Raw genomic sequence first — 21558 nt, 5'->3', positions numbered from 1 at the left:
AGAGTGAGAGGATGAGGGTCCAGGTCTTCTGCTCAGGGGATGGTTGGAGAAGCAGAGAGAAGAAAGGGCACTTCACAGACCCACACCCAGCATGAGCAATGGTATAATATGATGTCAGGGGAACTTTGCATGGTTTGGAGAAGAACCCCAGTGTGAAAGGACCCAGCACTGTGCCTCATACGTGGCAGATGCCACCCTTCCCCTTCCTTCAGCCGGAAGAACCACTGCTTCAGTTTCCCACACTGGCCACCATCATGCCACCTTCTAGGTTAAGAGTTGTTTGGGCAGATATTTGATTTTGGTAGGGATGTGAGAGAAGGGAGATAGGTTGTCTTGTGCTCCTCACCCAAGTCGGGATCCATCTTTCCCAGCTCTGATTGTTCTGCTGGGTGACTTGCCTCTTCCCACACACCATGCAGGGATATATGAGAAGACAACTTCCCAGGATTTCTGCTGCTCTGCCCCTGGCCCTTGCTGCAATGCTCTATAGTGCTTTGGTCAGAAAAAGTTCTCATCAGAAAGATCTACTTGTGACATGTATTCACTCAAGAAGAATCATCTAATATTCATTTACAAAATCCTTTTCATACATTTTTTCTCATTTAATCCCCATAACACTCTTGTGAGGTAGTTACTCATTACTGACATTTTATAAAAGGGTTTTGAATTGGTTGTTATTCATGGCACACATAACAAGTCAAAACCCAAGCACAGGTCCTCTCTGACCCCAGTCTAGTCATCTTCTAGCTTCATGACAAGTTTCTATCTTGTATCATCTTTTAGTACTGCCTGTTCAGAGACATCACAACAAACTTTCCCTGCAGTAAGGCAAGTGATGGAAAACCATTCTAAAAATGTGCCCAGAATCTTTAGAAGAAAAAACATCCATGTAATTAGTCTCTGGTATGTTTTGTTTAGTGTATACCTTTCTTTTCGATGAATGCCGTTGGGTTTTCCTGTGCATTGAAAAGGTGAGTTTGGACATCTTCCTGTTCACTAAAAGGATGAACATTGACCGTTTTGGGAGGCTATGTCCAGGAAGTCATGCTTCAGGGAGCCCAGAGCTCAGAGTTGCAGTTCCTTCTCTTTGCATGTCCACTGGGCATCAGTAGAGGACTGCCAGCCAGCACAAACATTGTGGCACTGGAAGGAGTTGGAGGAATGCAGCTGGCTCCTAGCCCCTTTTTTTCCCATTCCACTGGAAGGTCGTGTTCATTCGAGCTGTTAAATCAAAAATAAATTATTGTAATCCATTTGCTAATTATACCATGCTAAAGTTCTAGATGCTGTAAATTATAGCCGTGATATATCTAGATGAAGTTTCTGGGAGTTTATTTTTAGCCATTCAGAGAGCACTCAATTTCCTAGAGGCTTCATTTGCAAGTCCAGGAAGGAACAGGGAAAATGCATCTGCACAACCCTTCTTGGCCCATGACCTGGAGTCAATGAACCTCTTTGGTTCTCCTCTGTAAAAGAAAGTGGTTGTAGTAGTTCACTTTGAAGGTCTTGTCTATCTTTAAAGCTCTAACTCTCATTTTCTGACTATGAAAAGTAGAATGTAACCAAACATGGGTTTTCAGTTCCTGGTTGATCATGGAGAACATCAAAAGCCACCACACCAACATATTAGTATTTGTGGACCATGGAACACAGATCTTCAGAAACCTCAGGCTCAGTGGACACATTGCGCCTCTTTTCTAGTCCTTGCTTTTTGAGGGGTGGAGAGAGGATGGAAGGATTTCATGTTTTATTTAGCACCTACTCTTCACATAATACACTGCTTGGTGCTTGCATTTGAGTGATATTTGGATGGCCTTCTCCATTCAAGGACAATGTCACCTAATTTTAATCAATCAGTCACTCATTGACATCTGTGTGCCAGCCACTGGGATTGGTTCTGAAAATATCTGGGGTAAATTAGATGCATCTCCTACCTCCAAGGAGATAAGAGGTGGAGATAAAGCATGCACTGAAAATGCTGAAGTGCTTTTTGAAATGCACTATTACCTACAAATGATTAAATACCAAGTGCTGGCAGAGAGAACACAGAGAGATGCATTGTGAGGAGTACGGGTGGGTGTCTAGGTTCATCTGTGCCTGTTGGGGAGGAGAATCAGGGAAGATTTCAGGAATAATGAGGTATTTGAGCCAGACATGATATGTAAATGTGACTTTAAAATGTGGGGATTGGGTAAGGGAAATTGCACAGATCTAGTTTAGGGACCTCAGAAAGCACCCTGATCAGGTCCCATGAATGACTGTCCTTGACCAGTAATTAACACATGCCATGCAGAGCACATCCCTTCCCCAAACACCACAACTTCTAGCAAGTTTTCTTCAATTTTGACCACAATATGATATATTTTTTCAAAGAGTGAACATAAAAAATCCTTTGGAACAATTCCTTTGTCTGGATGCTTCTTGTGTTTAGACTTCTAGATAAGCAATCTTCTACCATATTTGTGTAATTCTTGGGTGGAGAAATGGATGCATAGTCAGATGGATGAATGGATGGTTTCATATCATTGTAGAGCTGCCACAGCAAAGAGATGGAAGCAATGAAACTGGTTTGGCTTGCTAATAGCTTTGTGGGAAGAGCTGAGCTTTGAACAATAAACAGAATTTTCTCAGCACACAGTATGGATAAAGGCCTTCCCTTCAGGGGGAAGCAAAATGGGAGCATGAAATCCATGACATCATGGAAGAATGGTGAGTCACAGAAGCCATGGTATAGGAAGACAGAACGAGTTAATGTAGTGGCTGAGAGCACACGCTATGATTGGATGGATTGAGGTTTGAATCCCTGTTGTGCCACATAGTAGCTGAGTGATCCTGGGCAAATTACGTAACTTTTCCAAGCTTCTATTTTCTCATCTGTAAAATACGAATATTAATAATATGTACTTCCTGTGGTTATTGTGAAGATTAAGTAGAATAAAATAATGTTTAGCACAGTGATTGGCATGTCCTTAATAAAGGGTAGTTTATGGTTATTATTTTATAAACACACTTCTAATTAAATTTTGAAAATGCCCATTCAAATGGCAGAATTTGTGAAGGAGGCAGAGAAAGTCCTCGGGGGGAAAGGAGAAGAACCAGGAGAAACTGGTGTTGCTGATGTGGAGGCAGGAGTTTCCAGAGGGGAGGAGGGGTCCCTGCTAGCAAATGACCCAGAGAGGCCACTGCAGATTGAGAAGAAGTGTCTGGAATATGCAGTGACAACATCCCTATGATCTTAAAGAAAGGGGCTGAAAGCCACAGGCAATGATTTGTGAAGAGCGTGGGAGTGGAGGAAGTGGTGGTCTAGATGACTCTTTCAGGAAATCTCTCTGAAAAGGAGAAAAAGAACTTGGGGGTAGGACAGGGGACAAGGTCACGGGAAGGGCCGTTTGCTAGATGAAGAATATTTGAACTCAGCAGTGTTTCTCGACCTTTCTAAACTCATGCCTGCTTTAATAGACATAAACATCACTCTGCCCTGCAACAAGACTGATGTTCTGGCACCCAAGACCTAACACCAGCCTTATTTGAGAGTCACATCTGCCAGGAGGATTTTGTCAGGATTTACTTCCTGTGTTATATTTTTAAAACAGTAGGAATTTAATGATCTGTTGGAACCAAGCAGGTAAGAAATATTGTAGGCATTGTGGGTAACAATGAGGATGGATTTGAAAGATAGTAAGAAGACTGAACTGAGCAGAGGTGAGGAGTGAGGGGCAGAGGCGAGTCAGAGGGATCCTGGGGTTCTGGCATGAGGACTGAATAAATCACTGCACCAACTGGTGTGTGTCCTTTTTCTTTGTGGGTTCCCACCCCTACCTGCCTAGGTGACATACAGGTTTAAGACCAAATGACAGACGTGGTCATTGTTTAGAAACTTTTAAGTACTTTATAAGTGTAGGACATTGTTATTGATACTGTTACAAGGAAAAAAGAGCACACCTTGATCTTTCCTTGTGCACTCTCTGTCTTTGTCAGTGAGTATAATTTTATACTCACTGTATACTGTATACTGTGTAAAATTATACAGTATAATTTTATACTCAGTGTGAGGTAACTAATGTGTACTGCTCACATACCTTATTACAGGTGAGGAAATGGAGATGCAGAAACATTTAAAGAAAGCCAACCCAAGATCAACCCGACAGCCAGAGAATGCACACTCTTTCTAAGCACATATAAAACACTCATGAAAATGGACTGTATCCTAGGCCATAAAATACATCCCAATAAATTTCAAGGAGTAAGTATCCTACAGACCACATTCGCCTACCACAGTGCAATTAAGTTAGAAATCAATAACAGAAAGATGAGGTGTTTTTTAAAAGACCTATATTGAGATATATTTATAAAAAATACTTCCAACTAACTCACAGATCAAAAAGAAATTATAACAAATTATAAAATGATTATAAATGAATGACCAAAGAAATATTAAATATCAAAAGTTGTGGAATATAGCCCAGACAGCACTTAGAGAGAAATTTATCGCCTTAAATGCCTATATTAAAAAAGAAGAAGAGCTGAAAATTAATGAATCGGCTAAGTATCCAATTTAGGAACAACAGCAAATATAAATAAATAAACCAGCCCAGAGTTGTGCAGTCAGAAGTGGTGGGGCCAGGATTTGGGCATAGCTGTGGCTGGCTCAAATCTCTCACTCTCTTTACTCCACTGGTACATTTCTCTGTGCTGCTTTCCATTATATGCCCAGTACCTGGAAATTCTCTCTCCCTAAGAGTTGAAGAGATGAGGCTACAGAGTAACTCCCTGCATGAAAGGTTGATGATAAATCCCACTTATTTTCTCAGCCATCCTTTTACTTGTCCATCAACTACTTAATGAGCATTTGCCATGTGCCAGGCACTGTGCTAGTAGCTACTTTAATTGCATCTTTCCTCTGAGTGGCCTAGGACCAAAGCTCATACTGCTGCTACTAATGCCCACGCCCATGTCTCACCCCCACCTCCCAAGCTGCCAGAAGCTTCTCTGCTGCTTGTCAGAACAGCATCCTCGTCAAAAATGACTGATTTCTCTCCTGTCTCTTTCAACAGGTAGACTGAAATTACCATGTGTCCAAATTAAAATTGCATACTTCAAGGATTATTTGAAGGACTATTCTTAGACCCTTTTAAGAAGATTTAAAGAAAAGTGAGTTGATTTTTTTTACACTTCAGAGAGTATTCCTGATTTAAGTTAATGTTATGGGTTCTTTTTTTCTCTACCTCTTAAATATGCGTTAATAGGTAGACTTTATCTTCATTTATTTTACAATAAATATTTTTTTCCTTAAGAACAATGAGCAAAGAGTGCAGGATTACTGCTTGCCTTCCCTGCAAGATTTTTGTATGTTTCAAAGGCTTATGGAATCTTAGAGATAAAAGGGTTTTAGAGGCATGGACCATTCCCTCCTGGATGCCGGGAAACCCATAGCAGCATCTCTATAGATCTCTGTCCTGTTCTTGGAAACTTGCAGGGACTGGTATGGAGGTTGGTATCTCCCCACACTTAGGATTTTTGTAGAGCTCTCCCATAATCTGAACTTGAAATCTACTCCACATCTTGCCAGGTCTCTTTCTTCTCTACTAGACATCCTAAAATAGGTGAATGTAAATAGCATGAACCTCCTCAAGATCTTTTCTTGTTCTTTGTTCCTCCAATAATTTCTCATAAGTTGGTTTCAAGAGCAGCTCCCACCCTGGTCACTTGGAATACAGACAGAGCACCTCCAATGATCTTTGCCCAGTAGATGGGTGAGAATCAAAGCAGGGTAAACCCAAAGAGCAGGCCTGGGTTTAGCCCCAGTTCTACTCTTATTGTGTGTTCAGGAAAGTCACTTCATCATTCTGAGCTTGGTGAAAACAAGGAAGGTAGGAGGAGATAGTCACTACCATGCCTCTGACCTCCATTTGGATCGTTTTGTTGACTCAGAGTAAAGAAGTTGCTGCTTCTTACTGTCTCAGGCACTGGAATGGGCCAGGACTTGGGAATCCATGGAATCAGGGTCCAATCCAAACCCTATCACTTGCTGACTGTGTGGCCATAGACTGCCATTTCTCATCTCCGATCATCTGTTTCCTCATTTGTTAAATGAGGATGTCAATAAATGTTGTAAAGGATTGCGTGAGGATGTACTGAGATAATGTACATAAAGCACCTAGTACCTGGTACATAGAAAGTGTTCAAAACATGACAGTTGCTAGTATGATTATAAGTAATGGTGGAACTACTTACCTTTAGCCAGAGGAGAAGATATGAGGTGCTAGAGACTCTCATAAGAAAAGAAAAGAATTGGGCATACTCATTAGGGATAGACTAGTGTCCACATCTCATAAACTCTCATGCAAATATAAGCCCAACCCCAGAAAATTCATGAGGTTAAAACTCTACTTCTCAGAGTCAGACAAGGATGATGGGTTGCTATGGAAATATACAGTTAAAAGGGAAATTTTAGAGTGGGTCCAAGAAGCTGCACAAATCCTGCCAATCTCTCACTGATGCCATAGCCCTGGTCCTACATGGTAAGGATTAGAGCCCCCCCATAATGAAGGTCCTTAAACACACAGACTGGGAGGCCTGCAAATCATCAAATATTTTTATATGTTCAGAAGGCTGGTGGTGAGTGTTGGGTGAGAGATTGAGTGTGAAAGAGATTTGTAAACTGTAAAGTTTCCTATACATACATGTGCCTTTGTGTGATTCATGTATTATGGACTGTGTCAATACTTTGCAAATCAGGAGAAAGAGGGGAACTCAGATGAGCTGACTGTGAAGTGAAACTGTAGAGTCCAGCCCCACTGATTTCTGAGTGAAATAGCATATATGTATGCATACATGTACATATCTGTATACCCACATGTCACGCATGTGTGTACATGCACACGTGTGTTTTTGTGCATATGTGTGTGAATCTTTGACCCTTTGGAGGTAGTCACCACTCTTTATGCAGTGACTGGCTGCCTCTAAGGAGTGTAATAGAGGAATGAAAACAGAATCTATGTTGTCAGTCAGCCTAGCTCTATAACTTACTAGCTATGTGGCCTTGGTCACATTATTTGTAAAAGTGGTACAGTTTTCGCCTTCCTGGAGCTGAAAGTCTGTGGATAAGGCTGCTCTGAGGAGCTGGGAGGATGCAGCAGAGAATGTATCTCTCACACCAAGAAAGTTCAGTAACAGGTCACGAAATTAATGTGGTGGCTCGAGATCAGCATTTATTAAAGTAAAAACAGAGTAACCTAGTAACCCGTAGAGTGTGTAAAGATATTGTATATTTGCACTGTATATACTCAACGAAGGTCTCATGTCCAAATATATATGGTAGAAAAAAAGAAGAAACTCCTATAAATCAGTAAGAAAAGACAGACAACCTAAGAAAAATGGGCAAAAGAATCAGATACTTCATAAAAGATGTTCAAATAGCCAAAAAATCACATAACATTATTATTCTTCAGGGAATGACAAATTAAAACCATAATGAAATACTACTATGTATTCATCAGAATGGCTGAAATGAAAAATATAGACTCTATCTAATGTTGGCAAGGATGTGAAACAACTGAAACTCACACACTGTTAGCTGAAATGTAATTGGTTTGATGACATTGGAAAAGTGTTTGGCAATGTCAGCTAAAGTTGAACATATACATACCAGCACTTTCACTCCGTGGTATACACCCCTGAGATATGCACATAGATATCCACCAAAACACATTGCCATCCACCCTGGAATGGATAAAGTGTAGCATATTCACATAGTGGAATATTGCACACAGCAATATTGAGGAACCTCAGAAGCATGAAGTTGAAAGAAAGAAGCAGGCACAAAGAAACTTTATGACTGCACTTTTTAAAAGTACAAAACCAGATAAAACTACTCTGTGTTATCAGAAGTCTGGATGGTGGTTGCCCCCAAGGAGGGGTTGGTAAATGGGAAGGAGTGCAAAGGGGCTCTCTAGTCACATTCTGCCTTTTGATTCAGAGGTAGGAGGGCAGGTTAAATGGGTATTGTCAATTTGTAGAAATGCATCAAGCTATTCATTTACGATATGTACCCTCTACTGTACTTAAATCACACTTCAGTAAAAGTTTATAAAATGAGTGTAACAGAGAAGAAAATATAGCAGGTCATAAAGGTAAACATCATTAAGCGAAACTTCAGTTACATGTCCCTCTAAATATGTGTGTATAGACAAAGTTGAGGTGTGGAGTGTATTTCTTTTTTAATTTTTTTTAATTTTTAGTTTTTATGGGTTCATAGTAGGTATATATATTTATAGGGTACATGAGATATTTTGATACAGGCATACAATGCATGCTAATCATATCAGGATAAATGGGGTATCTGTCACCTCAAGCATTTATCATTTATTTGTGTTATAAATATTGAAGTTATACAGTTTTAGTTATTTTAAATGTACAATAAATTATTGTTGACTGTAATCAACTTGTTGTGCTATCAAATACTAAATCTTATTCATTCTTTCTAACTATATTTTTTGTACCCACTTACCATCCCCACTTCCCCATGCTCGCTACCCCTCCCAGCCTCTGGTAACCATCCTTACATTCTTTATCTCCATGAGTTCAATTGTTTTAATTTTTAGTTCCCACAAATGAGTGAGAACATGCAAAGTTTGTCTTTCTGTGCCTGGCTTATTTCACTTAACATAATATCTTTCAGTTCTATCCATGTTGTTGCAAATGACAGGATCTCATTTTTTTTATGGCTGAATAGTATTCCATTGTGAATATGTTCCATATTTTCTTTATCCATTCATCTGTTGATGGACACTTAGGCTGCCTCCAAATCTTGACTATTGTAAATAGTGCCACAGTAAACATGGAAGTGCGGATATCTCTTCAATATACTGATTTTCTTTCTTTGGGGTATATACCTAGTAATAGAATTGCCGGATCATATGGTAGTTTTATTTTTAGTTTTTTGAGGAACCTCCAAACTGTTCTCCATAGCGGTTGTACTAATTTTCATTCCCACTAACAGTGTATGAGTGTTCCCTTTTCTCCACCTCCTCACCAGCATTCATTATTGCCTACTTTTTGGATAAAAGCCATTTTAGCTGGGATGAAATGATGTCTCATGTAGTTTTGATTTGCTTTTCTCTGATAATCAGTGACGTTGAGCACTTTTTCATCTACCTGTTTGCCATCTGTATGTCTTCTTTTGACATTCTTCTATTCAGATCTTTTGCTCACTTTTTAATCAAATTACTAGATTTGTTTTCCTGCTGAGTTGTTTAGGTCCTTATATATTCTGATTATTAATGCCTTGTCAGATGGATACTTGGCAAACATTTTCTCCCATTCTGTGGGTTGTCTCTTCACTTTGTTGATAGTGTTTTTCTTTGCTGTGCAGAGGCTTTTCAACTTGATGTAATCCAATTTATCCATTTTTCCTTTGGTTGTCTGTGCTTGTGAGTTTTACTTGGAAAATCTTTGCCTAGTTCAATGTCCTGGAGAGTTTCTCTAATGTTTTCTTTTAGTAGTTTCATAGTTTCAGGTCTTAGATTTAAGTCAGTAATCCATTTTGATTGATATTTGTATATGGTGAGAGGTAGGGATCTAGTTTCGTTCTTCTGTATATGGATATCTTGTTTTCCCAGCACCATTTATTTATTTATTTATTTTTAATTGTACTTGTTTATTTTTATTATACTTTAAGTTCTAGGGTACATGTGCACAACGTGCAGGTTTGTTATATATGTATACATGTGCCATGTTGGTGTGCTGCACCCATTAACTCGTCATTTACATTAGGTGTTTCTCCTGATGCTATCCCTCCCCCCTCTCCCCACCCCATGACAGGCCCCAGTGTGCGATGTTCCCCACCCTGTGTCCAAGTGTTCTCATTGTTCAATTCCCACCTATGAGTGTTTGGTTTTCTGTCCTTGAGATAGTTTTCTCAGAATGATTGTTTCCAGCTTCATCCATGTCCCTACAAAGGACATGAACTCATCCTTTTTATGGCAGCATAGTATTCCATGGTGTATATGTGCCACATTTTCTTAATCCAGTCTATCATTGATGGACATTTGGGTTGGTTCCAAGTCTTTGCTATTGTGAATAATGCCTTAATAAACATACGAGTGCATGTGTCTTTATAGTAGCATGATTTATAATCTTTTGGGGATATATCCAGTAATGGGCTCGCTGGTTCAAATGGTATTTCTAGTTCTAGATCCTTGAGGAATCGCCATACTGTCTTCCACAATGGTTGAACTAGTTTACAGTCCCACCAACAGTGTAAAAGTGTTCCTATTTCTCCACATCCTCTCCAGCACCTGTTGTTTCCTGACTTTTTAATGATCGACATTCTAACTGGTGTAAGATGGTATCTCATTATGGTTTTGATTTGCATTTCTCTGATGGCCAGTGATGATGAGCATTTTTTCATGTCCCAGCACCATTTATTGAAGAGAGTGTCCTTTCCCCAATGTGTGTTCTTGGTACCTTTGTTGTAAATGAGTTCACTGTAGGTATGCAGATTTGTTTCTGAGTTCCCTATTCTGTTCCATTGGTCTATGTGTCTGTTTTTATACCAGTACCATGCTGTTTTGGTTACTATAGCTCTGTAGTATAATTTGAAGTCATGTAATGTGATATCTCTAGATGTGTTCTTTTTGCTTTGGATAGCTTTGCCTATTCTGGGTCTTTTGTGGCTGCATCTAAAATTTAGGATTTTTTTTTTCTATTGCTGTGAAGAATGTCATTGGTATTTTAATAGGAATTGCATTGAATCTGTGGATTTCTTTTGATAGCATGGGTATTTTAACAATAATGATTCTTCCAATCCATGAACATGAAATATCTTTCCATTTTTTGGTGTCCTCTTCAATTTCTTGTGTCAATGTTTCATAGTTTTCATTGTAGAGATCTTTTATTTCTTTGGTAAATTTTATTCCTAAGCATTTAACTTTACTTATAGCTGTTATAAGTGGGATTACTTTCTTGATTTCTTTTCTGATTGTTTGCTATTGGCGTATAGAAATCCTACTGATATCTATACATTGATTTTGTATCCTGCAACTTTACTGAATTTGTTTATCAGTTCTAAAAATTTTTTGTTGGAGTCTTTAGCTTTTTCCAAATGTAAGGTCACATCATCTGCAAACAAGGATAATTTGACTTCTTCCTTTCCAATTTGGATGCCCTTTATTTCTTTCTCTTTTCTTATTGCTCTAGCTCCAGTACCATGTTAAATAACAGTGGCAAGAGTGGGCATCATTGTCACGTTCCAGATCTTAGAGGAAAGGCTTTCAGTTTTTCCCCATTCAGTGTAATTCCAGCTGTGGATCTGTTATATATGGCTTTTATTGTGTTGAAGTATGTTCTTTCTATACCAAGATTTTTAGAGTTTTTATCATAAAATAATATTGTCAAATGCTTTTTCAGCATCAATTGAAATGATTTTATGGTTTTCATTCTTCATTCTGTTAATATGATATATCACATTGTTTGATTTTTGTATGTTGAACCATCCTTGCATCTGGGAATAAATTCCACTTGGTTATGATGAGTGATCTTTTTAATGAGTTGTTGAATTCAGTTTTCTAGTGTTTTATTGAGTATTGTTTCATTGATGTTCATTAAGGATATTGGCGTGGTTTTGTTTGTTTTGTTTTGTTTGTTTGTTTGATGCATCTTTGTCTGGCTTGGGTATCAGGGTAATATTGGCCTTGTAGAATGAGTTTGGAAGTATTTCTTCCTCCTCTGTTTTTCATGATAGTTTGAGTAGGATTGGTATTAGTTCTTTTTTAAATATTTGGTGAAATTCAGCAGTGAAGCCATCAAGTCCCAGGCTTTTCTTTGCTGAGAGACTTTTTATTATGGCTTCAATCTCATTACTTGTTATAAGTCTGTTCAGGTGTTGGATTTCTTCATGGTTTAATCTTAGTAGGATGTATATGTCTAGGAATTTATCCATTTCTTCTAGGTTTTCCAATTTACTGGCATATAGTTGCTCATAGTAGTCTCTAATGATCCTTTGAATTTATGCAGTGTCAATTTTGATGTCTCCTTTTTCATCTCTGATTTTATTTGGGTCTTCTCTGTTTCTTAGTCTTCAAATGTATTTCTTAATGCTGAGTCACAGTCAGAAAATAAGAGCCACTGATTTAATCTAACCCTTCCATTTTCAGGTGAGGAATCTGAGGCCCAGAGAAGAAGGGAATTAGGAGCAGATGTAGGAGGAAGACAGAGCTAGGAAGACAGAGCTAGGAAGAAGTCTCTAGGTCCCCTGCTGCTGATGATTCTGTGTTGAGCCTGTTTTCACTGCCTCGAATGGTATATTCACATTAATAGGCTCTGTCTGACACCTTAATCTCAGGGAGGCAGCCTGGTACTTTTGGTCCAAGGGGAAAGTGTTTTTCCACCCACAGACAGTAGAGTCAGAGACCCAGACACCTCTGCAGGGGCCTGGCTCCAGCTCTGCGGATCCCCTCCCTCTTCCTTCCTGCCTCTTCTGTCTAAATCAGCTTCCCTCAGAGCAGCGGAAATGCCACTGCACTAAATCCTGTTTTCATTTGTGGAAGACGACTGTCATGCCAAAGCTGTTTGATGGTTTTAGAAGTTAGAAAACTGTGAAGAAAATACATTTGGAGAATAAGATCTGACAACGAAGGCTTCAATTCTGGCTTGGCGCTTTTATTTTATTACAAAAATGTGAGTCCATTAAGCAGACTTCTGTGGGGGTCAGAGAGTGCTACCAGGATTCAAGAGTACAAGAAGAACAAGATGCAGCCCTGTTTCTGCCAAGTAGAGCAGCCCAGAAGAGGGAAATGTGGGGATTTTAAGGCTCACTCTGAACCTCACACAAGATTTGGAAGCATCTTAAATAGGAGGGTAAATAAGATCAGTGGCTTGCTGACTATTTTGACTGTGACCCACAGCACAAAATACATAGGATATCTTAACTCAGGACACATCACCACCCACTCAGGTAAATAGAGGCTTAGGACGGACCAGCCCAGACCATCAAATAAGGGCATCTAGCCCAACCTTGAGGGTAGAGAGCCTGCAGGGAAAGGGATGGCATGTCTTCAAAGAAGGCTTCAAATCTCAAGAGGTTTGAGCAAGGGATTAAAGAAAGGGAAACCACACAGCAGAGGTTGCTGAGTCCTGGTCAGCAGGCGGGAATCTGGTCTAAAGGAAGCCATGTTGCACTCCGGAACTGCCTGTGGTTCTGGGGAGTTGAAGTTAAGGAGGCATGTAGGGAGAGGTGGGAGAGGATCCAGAAGATGTGGGCAGAGGCAGATGTGAAGGGCTCTGTGCCCTGACAAGGAGTGTCCAGAGTGAATAAGAGACCATGCCTGAGAGTCATCTAGGCAAGAAATGCTTGTCACCTAGGAGACAGAATAAAAGATGTAGGTAGACATAAGGAATATTGGTTCCATCTTCGAATTTTGTTTTCTAGCACTCACTTATGCCATCTGTATTAGTCAGCATTCTCTAGAGGGACAGAACTAATGGAAAAAAATATATATATATGTATTATATATGTGTGTGTGTATGTGTACATAAAATGGAAGTATTTTCTTAGTACTAGTGTATATATGCATAGACATGTTTTTAACAAAAGAAGGAGGAAATACTCATGACAATTACAGTCCTTGTTTCTGCAGCTGGTCATGTGGTTGTAACTGGCATTAATGACTGCCTTCTTCTACTACCCATTCTGTATTCCCTTTGCCTTCAGCAAGCACCTTGTGGTTTTTTTCCCCTGGTGGAGTGATCCAAACCTTCATTCCTGAAGGGTCTGAGTGATACACACACACACACACACACACACACACACACACACACACAGGGGAGTTTATTAAGTATTAACTCACACCGTCACAAGGTCCCACAATAGGCCATCTGCAGGCTGAGGAGCAAAACGAGCCAGTCCAAGTTCCAAAACTGAAGAATTTGGAGTCCGATATTTGAGGGCAGGAAGCATCCAGCATGGGAGAAAGATGTAGGCTGGGAGGCTAGGCCAGTGTCTCTTTTTACATTTTTATGCCTGCTTATATTCTAGCCATGCTGGCAGCTGATTAGATTGTGCCCACCCAGATTAAGTGTGGGTCTGCCTTTCCCAGCCCACTGACTCAAATGTTAATCTCCCTTGGCAACACCCTCACACACACACACAGGATCAGTACTTTGTATGCTTCAATCCAATCAAGTTGACACTCAGTATTAACCATCACAAGTCCACTTATTGTCCACTTGAACCCATGCACATCTCCTGAGATCATACATAATCTTCAAATACAGACAATAATAAGGTCATAATTATGCCTAGCATAATACGACTATCCTTCGTACAACTGGAAACGCACCATTCCCCAACTAAAATACTAAGTTAACAACACTTAAATGTTGATGTGAAGTCAATAAATCTTATGTCACATGATAAAGGAGAAAGGAAATAAAATGGAAGTATTTCTTAGTACTAGTGTATATATGCATAGACATGTTTTTAACAAAAGGAGGATGAAATACTCATGACAGTTACAGTCCTGGTTTCTGTAGCTGGTCACATGTTTGTAACTGGCATTATTGACTGCCTTCTTCTACTACCCATTCTGTATTCCACCTGCCTTCAGCAAACACCTTGTGGTTTTTTTCCCCTGGTGGAGTGATCCAAACCTTCATTCCTGAAGGGTCTGGGTCATTTGTAGTCCTGCCTGGATTGGTCTGTTGTAGTTTTCCATTGACTTTAATCACAGGGCAGAGTAATGCTAAGAGATGCCCTAATGAATCTCCTGTATTCCATGCATACTCTTCCTTACCTCTTGTGGAGTAGTAGACTGATTTCATCTTGATAATCCAAGTCAGTCACCCCAGACAACACTATAACTCCCTTCTTAGCCTGTTGACTTAAAGGTGGAAGGAGCTCAAAGTGTCTAGGTGGCAATCTTAACTTCCAGTTTAATAGAATTGTTGTGTCTTTTGATAGCAGTGTTCTTCCCTCTGGAGCTAAAACCTCTAGACCGGCAGAACGTAATGTCACAGGAACAGGAAACAAAATTTTTGCCAGTGGATCACCAGGGGTAATGGTGAGTGGTGCCACTTCTACTCCTTGATTCCTGGACCCATGAATCCTGGCTATGGGAGAAACAGTGCCATATATTGGATGCTGATTCACAGCATACACGGCCTTCTGCAGAACTTTGTCCCAGCCCTGCAAAGTATTGTCACCTAGTTGGCATTGTAATTGTGACTTCAAAAGGCCATTCCACCATTCTGTCAATCCAGCTGCTTTAGGATGGTGGGAAACATGGTAAGACCAGTGAATTCCATGAGCACTTTAGCCATAAAGTGAGTGCCTTGGTCAGAGGCAATGCTGTGTGGAATACCATGACGGTGGATAAGGCATTCTGTAAGTCCACGGATGGTAGTCTTGGCAGAAGCATTGCGTTCAGAATAGGCAAACCCATATCTGGAGCAAGTGTCTATTCCGGTGAGGACAAACCTCTGCCTTTTCCATGATGGAAGAGGTCCAATATAATCAACCTGCCACCAGGTGGCCGGCTGATAATCCTGAGGAATGGTGCCATATCGAGGGCTCAGTGTGGGTCTCTGCTGCTGGCAAATGGGGCACTCAGCAGTGGCCATAACCAGGTCAGTCTTGATGAATGTAGTCCATGTTGCTGAGCTCATGCATAACCTCCATCCCTGCCACCATAGCCACATTGTTCATGGGCCCGTTGGGCGATGACAGGGGTGGCTGGGGAAAGAGGCTGAGTGGTGTTCATAGAATGGATCATCCTATCCACTTTATTATTAAAATCCTCCTCTGCTGAGGTCACCCATTGGTGAGCACTCACATGGGATGCAAATATCTTCACAGCTTTTGATCACTCAAAGAGGTCCATCACATACCTCTTCCCCAAATTTCTTTTTAGTATTATCATATTTCTATAAGTTACTGGGGTACAGCTAGTATTTGGTTACATGAGTAAGTTCTTTAGTGGTGATTTGTGAGATTTTGGTGCACTCATCACCCTAGCAGTATACACTGCACCATATTTGTAGTCTCTATAACCCAACCCACTCTTCCCCCTAAGTTCCCAAAATCCATTGTATCATTCTTATGCCTTTGCATCCTCCTAGCTTAACTCCCGCATATCGGTAAGAACATACAATGTTTGGTTTTCCATTCCTGAGTTACTTCACTTAGAATAGTAGTCTCCAGTCTCATCCAGATTGCTGCAAATGCTGTTAATTCATTTTTTTATTGCTGAGTTATATTGTATCATATATATATCATCCATTCTATCAATATATCATATATATCATATATATGGATGATATATATATCACAGTTACTTTATCCAATGGTTGATTGATGGGCATTTGGGTTGGTTCTACAATTTTGCAATTGTGAATTGTGCTGCTATAAACTTGCATGTGCAAGTATCTTTTTTGTATAATGACTTTTTTTTCCTCTGGGTAGATACCCACTAGTGGGATTAGTGGGTCAAATGGTAGTTCTACTTTTAGTTCTTTAAGGAATCTCCACACTGTTTTCCATAGTGGCTGTACTAGTTTACATTCCCACCAGCAGTGTAGAAGTGTTCCCTGATCTCCACATCCATGCCAATATCTACTGTTTTTTTATTTTTTGATTATGGCCATTCTTGCAGTAGTGAGGTGGTGTCACATTGTGGTTTTGATTTGCATTTCCCTGATCGTTAGTGATGTTGAGCATTTTTTCATATGTTTGTGGACCATTTGTATATCTTCTTTTGAGAATTGTCTATTCGTGTCCTTAGCCCACTTTTTGACAGGATTGTTTGTTTTTTTCTTACTGATTTGTTTAAGTTCCTTGTAGATTCTGGATATTAGTCCTTTGTCAGGTGTACAGATTGTGAAGATTTTCTCCCACTCCGTGAGTTGTCTGTTTACTCTGCTGACTGTTCCTTTTGCCGTGCAAAAGCTCTTTAGTTTAATTAGGTCCCAGCTATTTATCTTTGTTTTTACTGCATTTGCTTTTGGGTTCTTGGTCATGAAATCCTTGCCTAAGCTGATTTCTAGAAGGGTTTCTCCAATGTTATCTTGTAGAATTTTTATAGTTTTAGGTCTTAGATTTAAGTCCTTAATCCATCTTGAGTTGATTTTTATATAAGGTGAGAGATGAGGACCCAGTTTCATTGGCTACATGTAGTTAGCCAATTATCCCAGCACCATGTGTTGAATAGGGTGTCCTTTCTCCACTTTATGTTTGTTTGCTTTGTCGAAGATCAGTTAGCTGTAAGTATTTGGGTTTATTTCTGGGTTCTCTATTCTGTTCCGTTGGTCTATGTGCCTATTTGTATAACAGTACCACACTGTTTTGGTGACTGTGGCCTTATAGTATAGTTTGAAATCAGGTAGTGTGATGTCTCCAGATTTGTTCTTTTTGCTTAGTCTCGCTTTGGCTATGTGGGCTCTTTTTTTGTTCCATATGAATTTTAGAATTGTTTTTTCTAATTCTGTGAAGAGTGATGGTGGTATTTTGATGGGAATTGGGTTGAATTTGTAGATTGCTTTTTGGCAGTATGGTCATTTTCACAATATTGATTCTCTCCATTCATGAGCATGGGATGTGTTTCCATTTATTTGTGTCATCTATGATTTCTTTCAGCAGTGTTTTGTAGTTTTCCTTGTAGAGATCTTTTGACTCCCTGGTTAGGCAGATTCCTAAGTATTTTATTTATTTATTTATTGTTTTTTTGCAGCTATTGTAAAAGGAGTTGAGTTCTTGATTTGATTCTCCACTTGGTCGCTGTTGGTGTATAGAAGAGCTACTGATTTGTGTGCATTAGTCTTATATCTGGAAACTTTGCTGAATTCTTTTATCAGTTTTAGGAGCTTTCTGGAGGAGTCTTTAGGTTTTTCAAAGTAAACAATCATATCATCAGGAAACAGTGACAGTTTGGCTTTCTCTTTACTGATTTGGAAGCCCTTTATTTCTTTCTCTTGTCTGATTGCTCTGGCTAGGACTTCTAGTGCTATGTTGAAGAGGAATGATGAGAGTGGGCTTCCTTGTCTTGTTCTAGTTTTCAACAGGAATGTTTTCAACTTTTCCCTCTGCAATATTATGTTGTCTGTGAGTTTGTCATAGATGGCTTTTATTACATTGAAGTATCTCCCTTGTATGCTGATTTTGCTGAGAGTTTTAATCATAAAGGGATGCTGAATTTTGTCAGATGCTTTTTCTACATCTATTGAGATGATCATGTGATTTTTAATTTTGTTTACATGGTGTAGCACATTTATTGACTTGCATCCCTGGTATGAAACCCACTTGATCAAGGTGAATTACCTTTTTTTCATATGTTGTTGGATCTTAAGGATTTTAGCATCCATGTTCATCAAGATTGTTGGTCCATAGTTTTCTTTTTTGGTTATGTCCTTTCCTGGTTTTGGATTAGGGTGATGCTGGCTTCATAGAATGAATTAGGGAGGGTTCCTTCTTTCTCGATCTTCTGGAATAGTGTTAAAAGGATTGATACCTATTCTTCTTTGAATATCCGGTAGAATTCTGCTGTCAATCCATCTGGTGCTGGATTTTTTTGTTGTTGGTAATTTTTTAATGATCATTTCAATTTTGCTACTTGTTATTGGTCTCTTCAGGGTAGTCAGTTCTTTCTGATTTAAGCTACGAGGGTTGTACTTTTCCAGGAATTTATTTATCTCTTCTAGGTTTTCTAGTTTGTGTGCATAAAGGTGTTCCCAGTAGCCTTGGATGATCTTTTGTATTTCAGTGGTGTCTGTTGTAATATCTCCTGTTTTGTTTCTTACTGAAGTTATTTGGATTTTCTCTCTTCTTTTCTTGGTTAATCTTGTTAGTGGTCTATCAATTTTATTTATCTTTTCAAAAATAAACTATTTGTTTCATTTATCTTTTGTATTTTTTTGTTTGTTTGTTTCAATTTCATTTAGTTCTGCTCTGATCTTGGTTATTTCCTTACTTCTGCTAGGTTTGGGTTTGAATTGTTCTTGTTTCTCTAGTTCCTTGAGGTGTGACCTTAGAATATCAGTTTGTGCTCTTTCAGTGTTTTTTGATGTAGGTGTTTAGGGCTATGAACTTTCCTCTTAGCACCACCTTTGCCGTATCCCAGAGGTGTTGATAGGTTGTGTCATTATTGTTGTTAAATTTGAAGAATTTTTAAATTTCCATCTTGATTTCATTTTTCACTCAATGCTTATTCAGGAGCAGGTTATTTAATTTCCATGTTTTTTCATGGTTTTAAAGATTCCTTTTGGAGTTGATTTCCAATTTTATTCCACTGTGGTTTGAGAGAGTACTTGATATAATTTCAATTTTCTTAAATTTATTGAGGCCTGTTTTATGGCCTGTCATATGGTCTGTCTTGGAGAAAGTCCCATGTGCTGTTGAATAGAATGTGTATTCCTTGGTTGTTGGATGAAATGTTCTGTATATACCTGTTCAGTCTGTTTGTTCCAAGGTATAGTTTAAATCCATTGTTTCTTGGCTGACTTTCTGTTTGATGACCTGTCTAGTGCTATCAGTGGAGTATCGAAGTCCCCCACTATTATTGTGTTGGTCTCTCTCATTTCTTAGGTCTATTAGTAATTGTTTTTTAAATTTGGGAGCTCCAGTGCTAGGTGCATATATGTTTAGGATTGTGATATTTTCCTATTGGACAAGACCTTTTACCATTATATAATGTCCCTCTTTGTCTCTTTTAACTTCTGTTGCTTTAAAGTTTGTTTTGTCTGATATAAGAATAGCTACTCCTGCTGGCTTTTGGTGTCCATTTGCATGAAATGCCTTTTCCCACCCCTTTGCTTTAAGTTTATGTGAGTCCTTACGTGTTAGGTGAGTCTCCTGAAGGCAGCAGATGGATGGTGAGTTTTTATCCACCCTGTGGTTCTGTGTCTTTTAAGTGAAGCATTTAGGTCATTTATATTCAATGTTAGTATTGACATGTGAGACACCATTGCATTCACTGTGCTATTTGTTGCCTGTGTACTTTGTTTTTTGTTTTTGCTTTTTAACTTGTATTTTTGTTTTATAGGTTCTGTGTGATTTATGCTTTAAAGAAGTTCTGTTTTGACATGTTTCCAGGATTCGTTTCAAGTTTTAGAGCTCCCTTTAGCAGTTCTTGTAGTGGTGGCTTTGCAAATTCTCTTAGCATTTGTTTGTCTGAAAAAGATGGTACCTTTCCTTCGTATATGATGCTTAGTTTTGCTGGATACAAAATTCTTGGCTGATAATTGTTTTGTTTGAGGAGGCTGAAGATAGAGCCGCAATCCCTGCTGGCTGCTGTCACTCTGATAGATTTTCACTTATAGGTTACCTAGTGCTTTCTTTCCTTCGTCTTAACTTTGGATAACCTGATGACAATGTACCTAGGCGATGATCTTTTTACGATGAATTCTCTGGGTATTTTTTGTGTTTCTTGTATTTGGACGTCTAGGTCACTAGCAAAGCCAAGGAAGTTTTCCTCAATTATTCCCCTAAATATGTTTTCCAAGCTTTTAGGTTTCTCTTCTTCCTCAGGAGCACTGATTATTCTTAGGTTTGGTTGTTTAACATAATCCCAGACTTCTTGGAGACTTTGTTCATATTTTCTTATTCTTTTTTCTTTGTCTTTGTTGGATTAGGTTAATTCTAAGACCTTGTCTTCATGCTCTGAATTTCTTTCTTCTACTTGTTGAATTCCATTGTTGAGAGTTTCCAGAGCACTTTGCATTTTGATAAGTGTGTCCAATGTTTCCTGAAATTTGATTGTTTTTTCTTTAAGCTATCTATTTCCTTGAAAATATTTCTCCCTTCACTTCTTGGTTTTTTTTTTTTTTTTTTTTTTTTTTTTTTTGCTTTTAGCTTTGCCTTTCTCTGGTGTCTCCCTGATTAGCTCCTGACTTCTTTTTCGGGTATATCAGGGATTTCTTCTTGGTTTGGATCCATTGCTGGTGAACTCGTGTGATTTTTGGGGGCTGTTAAAGAGCATTGTTTTGTCATATTATCAGAGTTGGTTTTCTGGTTCCTTCTCATTTGGGTAGCCTCTGTCAGAGGGAAGGTCTTGGGCTGGAGGCTGCTGTTCAGATTCTTTTGTCCCACAGGGTGTTCCCTTGATGTAGTACTCTCTCCCTTTTCCTATGGATGTGGTTTCCTGTGAGCTGAACTGCAATGATTATTGTCTCTCTTCTGGGTCTAGCCACCCAGCAAGTCTACCTGGCTCCGGGTTGGTACTGGGAGTTGTCTGCACAGAGTCCTGTGATGTGAACTGTCTGTGGGCCTCTCAGTGATGGATACCAGTGCCTGTTCCAGTGGAGGTGGCAGGAGGTTGCAATGGATTCTATGAGGGTTCTTAGCTTTGGTGGTTTAATGCTGTATTTTTGTGCTGGTTGGCCTCCTGCCGGGAGGTGACGCTTTCCAGAGATCCTCAGCTATGGTAGTATGATGAGGAACCAGCAGTGGGTGGGACCCTAGAACTCCCACTATTAAATACCCTTTGTCTTCTACTACCAGGGTGGGTAGGGAAGGACCATCAGGTAGGGGGCAGGGCTAGGCATGTCCGAGCTCAGACTCTCCTTGAGTGG

At 39.4% G+C, this 21558-nt stretch overlaps 1 protein-coding gene across 24 annotated transcripts in view; it reads left to right on the top strand.

Annotated features, from left to right (window-relative positions):
• The window catches only part of LOC105468948 (teneurin transmembrane protein 4), a 3228145-nt gene that overhangs the window by 2725841 nt on the left and 480746 nt on the right, over positions 1-21558 (top strand). For 2 of the 24 annotated variants that reach the window (XM_071075901.1, XM_071075905.1), the window contains one exon: positions 5055-5151. The exons of the other annotated variants lie outside the window; for them this stretch is intronic. The gene's annotated coding sequence lies outside the window, so the exon portion shown is untranslated. The remainder of the gene's footprint in view (positions 1-5054; positions 5152-21558) is intronic. 24 annotated transcript variants of the gene reach the window in all.

The sequence above is a fragment of the Macaca nemestrina genome, chromosome 12 (genome assembly GCF_043159975.1).
Source record: "Macaca nemestrina isolate mMacNem1 chromosome 12, mMacNem.hap1, whole genome shotgun sequence".
In the NCBI taxonomy this organism is placed as follows: domain Eukaryota; kingdom Metazoa; phylum Chordata; class Mammalia; order Primates; family Cercopithecidae; genus Macaca; species Macaca nemestrina.
This window is presented reverse-complemented; position numbering and strand designations above follow the sequence as displayed.